General features: G+C 30.2%; 1 pseudogene; it reads right to left on the bottom strand.

Annotated features, from left to right (window-relative positions):
- Positions 1 to 454: 454 nt before the first annotated feature.
- LOC122513203 lies at positions 455 to 5,682 on the bottom strand (annotated as a pseudogene).
- Between the last annotated feature and the right edge of the window lie 390 nt (positions 5,683 to 6,072).

Here is a 6,072-nt window from a genome sequence, read left to right as displayed (position 1 = left end):
TTTACCGCAATTGAGATATTGCTCAAGCGCAAATGTGTGATGCGTTCCCGACCAGTGACTCATTGCGTATGGTAAATTCGCAAAGCACACGCATCGAACTGTACCTCTCTTACTTACTTCAACCCATTAGTTTACGCGCAATGACAATTTGTTAAAATTGAAAGTTATTTCATATGTGATCTTTAAATATTAGGTTATCAACTATAAGTGAGTGCGGTTATTTTAATAATAATCTATAGACAAAATCCGTATTTATTTCGTTTCCAACCAAATAGATATATATATTTATAAAATATTAAATTGTTGTATTTTGAACATTAAAATATATTACCCACTTATACAGTGTAAATTAAAATTTCATTTTATTCTCTATCAATATCTACCGATTACGAATAAATTATCTAAAACTGTATTTGCATTTATATATTTTTTTAAGGACAATATATATAAATACCTATGCAATAGGTATAAACTTTACTCGAAGAGGTTTAGACGAGGTCAGAGTGGCATCTGCCAAAATGTAACGTCGTCTAGTTCATCCACCGGTTCCAACTTAAAATTGTACAATATAAATGCTACAAACAGTTTAAGCTCAAGCATTGCGAATCTTTGACCTGCAAAATGAGGAAAAGACGAATATAAAAAAGCAATTTTAGGGTAATATTAGATATTCATTTCTGCATGAAACATTTACCAATACAGTTTCTCGGTCCCGCACTAAATGGTATGTAGGAGTAGGGATGTCGCCCTTTAATATTTTCCGGTAAAAATCTGTCAGGATCGAAAACATTTGGATTTGGCCAATATTCTGGATTTCTGTGCACGCCGTAAATATTTACAATACACATAGTTTTAGATGGAATTAAATAATGTTCTACAAAATTAATACGATTACATAATGAATAAAATAAAGAATCAATAGGATACGAACGAAATTAACGTAAAGACATAATGCATTTATTTTCATACTCAGCTGCATATCCTTAGAAATATACCGAGATATTAAATGGACGCTTGGATACAAACGAAGCGATTCCTTTAAACATCTCTCCAAATACGAAAGTTTTGAAACGACGATATCGTCAAATTATTATCTTCTCCCATAATCGATTTAACCTCGTCTCTTATATTTTCCTAAAAATAAATACATCATTTATTATTCATCGTATGAACTGTTTAAATCGCAAAATCTAATAACATTGTAAATTTTAATAAATTTTGCTCGAATTCGAGTACTGATGAAACTTTTTATTTAAAGTTAATATCACTATTAATTAGTATTAGAAACAAGTTACTAAAATTAGTGTTACTAGTAATTGATTATTCTTTGTAAATGTATTAAATGTAAAATATTGTTTCTTTTGCTAATAATTTCTACTGATAATTGTTGCTGGAAACATTACCTGGATATCTTTGTGCTTAGCAAAAGACCTAAAGCAAAGTTCAGTGCACTTGCAGTAGTGTCGTGACCCTAGAAAATGTTACTGCGTAGAATTTTTCTCCTCTTTTGTTTCTTAAATGAATACATTTACAAATACATACTTCAAACATGAAAGTATCAACTTCTTCACGAATTCCTTCCTCATCTATTTGATTATCTTTCCAAAACGCGGCTATAAGCAGATCTAGCAAAGAAAGTCTTTTTTGTTTTGCCTATCTGTAACATAAAAATTCTATTGACCTTGCTTCTTTAATTTAATTTTATTCTTATTTAAAAAATGCGAATACTTTCATCGTCCTTCTCCTTCCCTTTATTAAAAGTGTCTTCTTCCTCAATATTCTCATAGATTTGCAAATATTTTCCATTAGTTTGTTTATGAAAACGTTTCCTTTCCGCAATTATCTGTAATAAATGTAATATTTTCCTAATCTTAATATTTTCGAAAAACGTACTTATAAATGATTATTATGAAAGACGTACATTTTCGAAAAATTGTGCAAGGTTTTCAACGTTTTTTTTGTACTCTACCGCGTGGTGTAAATGCATATATATTATCGTAGAAGTACCAAGGTCTTACGAGTCTAGTGAACAATAAATCACATTCTTTATTGGATCGACTTCGTTTCTTAACAAAACATTATTCAATTACCTATATGCAGCAACTTTGCTATAAACATGGACCGCATTACGATATTCAGATTCCAGCTTGCTTTTTCCTGTCAATTTTGTACCGAAAGCTGTTTCTACAAAAGAGATTGGCAATTAAAAAATCATTACTAATATTATTAATTATGTATAAAAAAATTGTTTTTTTCACTAACGGCATATTGCGTTGAGAGTGTACTGGCTGATAAATGTTCGTAAATCTTTGACAACAGGGTCTCCATCTCCCTCCTTTTTAAGAGATTCGACAAGATTTCGTGATTCCTCATTTAAATTATTAAAGTAATAATTAATCATATTGAAGTGAAATGCAGGTGTTAACATTTTCCGTCGTAAGTGCCATTTTTCACCTGTCAAATTAGGATATATTTGAAATATTATTTAATCTATTAAAATATTTTAGGGCAAATTGCGTCTTATTCTCTTTTTATTATAAGGATCTTTCCTTTTTTAATCGTTATTAAGTACAAACGTGTCTACATACCGCTCTCGAGTATATACAAGTATTCAAATAGTATATGCGTTGAGGTATAGTTTAACGTACCTTAAGTTTACGTCGCATATACAAGGGTTAAATGACCAATGTCCTTGTGAGGAAAAACGGTGCACTCTCTTGGCTAATCGCGTGTGCAAGTTTGTGGCTTAACTCATTGAACATTGAATAAACTATATTTAACCTATTAAAATCGTTAATAACGCCCATAGTTTCATTATTCGAACAATAGCTGATACCGAAACAAATCAACCGACTATGGAACCAAAACGATCATCTAACCTTGTATTAGGTTGTTTTATACGAAATGTCGGATTTTAAAGTAAATATATAAAACTAGATGTCTTTTTTAAAAATCTATTTATTTAATTAAAATAAATTCTATTTATTTCTCAATACACTTTTCCAAAGAGATTTTAATGCATAGATGCCTGTCATATTTGATAAAATTAAAGTCTATTAGCGAAAAGATCCGGTGAAAAGTTGGGTGCTGCACAATTTCATATATAAATTCATTTGTAAAAATCGGGTTAGGAATGATAGGCATACGTTCAACCGATCCAACTTATTTCGTTCGGTTAGTTCGTTCGATGTCACTTATCAATTTTATTAAACTTGCCAATTTCAGAAAGATTTCGCAATATTGTTGTATGGTCGACTTTTTTCTGGAAGCATGTTTTTTCGAAGATACAGTAAGATTCTTTTCCGTGAATGCTTTCAGAGTATCATTTTTCATGGACATTACGGGACTTTTTCGAGGTTTTTTTTTAGAAAATTCAGCAGACTGAAATTTTTTCAAAACGTTTGTTAACAGTATTTTTCCCAAATGCCTGATTTATATTGCGTGCAGCCTTTGTAGTATTATTACCAAGTTTATGCTCATAAAAAAATTGCACGAATATATCGGTTGAATTCAAATCCTTATGAAATTTAAAAAAATTATAGATTTAACATTTTTTAGAAAATCTACTTTGTTGAAATGTGACTCTAACAATGGACAATACGACTATAAACGAAGTAGTACAAAAACAAAAGAATAATGCAAACCAAGAGACAAACGTTCGCATGTAAAGAAAATCCGACATTTCATATGAACCAACCTAATATATACACAAAAGAGGCTAATCAAACTCGATAATAGAAACTCGTCTATAGAAGGCGATATGCAAACGGATTCGGAAACTTCGCAAAATTGGAAACCCGCCAAGTCTTCAAAAATTTTAAAGTCAAAAAAGCGTAAGATTAATGGACCGAAAAACAACAACAATAACTATTACGTATCATTTGCAACACAATGGTTTCAAGACATTCCCCTAAGTAATATTTCCGATCTACTCGACTATTCAACAGAACCTTAAAACACAAAAGATTTAGAAAAAGAAAAAGCATTGAAACCACCACCAATATATCTACGCGAAAATCAAGGACTCTCTGCTCGAGTTATTGGATAAAACCAATTTTTGTGGGTAGACTCGTTCTAGTATATCCGGACGGTTCGTGTTTTGAGTGCTACAGTTGCAATACGAAGGTTAAAAGGTACCTCGAGACGTATTTGCGTTATTTCTTTCTCTATCTAGTCTATCTTCATACTACTATTTATTTATATTATTTCCTTCTGCAATAAAGCAATAATTTGTATCGGCTTTTCTCTCAATTCCATGAGAGTTTTTATGACGTGACAAATTGTTTCATTAACGAGTAAATTGGAGTACATTGATTTACGTAACCTTCCCTATCTCACTCATTCCTACGATAAAACTACTGCATATTTTGCCGACTCATGGCTTTGATAATTAGTGATTTCTTTCTTTTACTTTTTCTAAACATTGCTGGACAATATAATTATATAATAGAATACCTGAATGATATCCAAGTCAAAGTAAAAACTATCATTTCAGAAACGCTCAGAAAGATAATTATAACCAATGCACTAAAAATTTAAGACGGAAGATAACACATGTATCAACAAAAAACGAAAAGAGTTACGAAATTGTTGTTCGAGAATGTCATCTAAAATCAAACGCAATTAAAATAATAAATGAATTAGACAAACTCGGTCACAAGGTAAGATCAATAAATAATATAACAAAATACGAGACTAAACAGCTGCTATTACTATTTTCTATCGAATTTACTACTATGAAAAATAAAAAGGATATGTATCTAAATAATACACCTATGTCATAATGCACAAGGTGCTAAATTTATGGATACATAAAAAATTACTGAAATCTAAATCCAGCCTGTGTCAAATTCGCACAGAAATGTCTTACAATACTTTGTCCCCAAAAGGACAGAAAAGAAAACGTCAGTTGCCTTAGTTGTAACGGTAGCAACTCAGAAAAATATATAAGATGTCTCAGGACAGGCTTAAAAGAATCAGCCCTAAAGACCCAATAAAATATTAAATCTGCGGAAAATAAATGACAAAAGCGACGCTCGCTCATTGGAGATGCCTTCCAAGTGCTGTATTTCTTACTTGTCTAACAATTTACCAGATGTCTACGGACAAATTGTAAAGAAGTAAGGAGATAAATAAAAACAAAAAAAAAAAATTGTAATAATTGTAATTAAGAAATATCTCCAGTTTACTGATTATTACGACATTTGGCTTGCACTGTTAAAAGATAAATAACATATCCGGAAAAGCTGCATGCCAAGCAAGCTTACATCGAGGATAGAGTACTGATGAAACTGTCTCGAAATATGTGTTATAATTATTAAAATCGAAAACTCTAATTGTAATAGAAACGGATTGAAATGTCGAAAAAAGGAAAAAGTGCTACGAACTCTCTTTGTAAGACACAAACAAATATAGACGTATTACTAACGTGCCCTTTTTCATTTTATTATTTAGTATATTTTATTTTAAATATACAATAAAAAGATTATTTTTATTCGTTTAAATTACTTACCGCTGCTAGTTAATAATCCATAGGAAAGCCAGGGCTTAAGATATTTGTAAAAGAGTGCTTTCTGAATATGTTCATTGCTCTTTAATAGTTCCTACGATGAAAATTCATATTTTTTAACTTATATGAATTGATATTTTTAGATTTACATTTAATTCTTTGAAGCAAGACATTTTACTCTTATAAATGTCCAAGTTTTTTTTATCATTATCTGAGAATTTTTATTCCATAAAATGAATTAGCGAAAATTAAAAATAAACTTTTAGATATGTATCAGTAGAAAGATACATAGGTAATCCTGCTATGCTATTTTAAAGTAATGTTAAATTTTCGTGCTGGTTTGAAGAATATTTGACTATGTATTTTTTATAATGAATGAAATTTATAATAAAATTTACCTGAACGTCCTCCGGATCAAGTAGAACTACTAAAGGAAAAATAAAGATCCAAAGCTTATAAATTGGATAATACTCATTACATAATCTCCAGAATTTCTCAAGTAAATGGTCTATTATTGGAAATAAGTTATTAGTAAGTGACAACTTTATCGACTGAGAAAAATC

This window comes from Polistes fuscatus, unplaced genomic scaffold, assembly GCF_010416935.1.
Source record: "Polistes fuscatus isolate 324 unplaced genomic scaffold, CU_Pfus_HIC Scaffold12, whole genome shotgun sequence".
Classification (NCBI taxonomy): Eukaryota; Metazoa; Arthropoda; class Insecta; order Hymenoptera; family Vespidae; genus Polistes; species Polistes fuscatus.
This window is presented reverse-complemented; position numbering and strand designations above follow the sequence as displayed.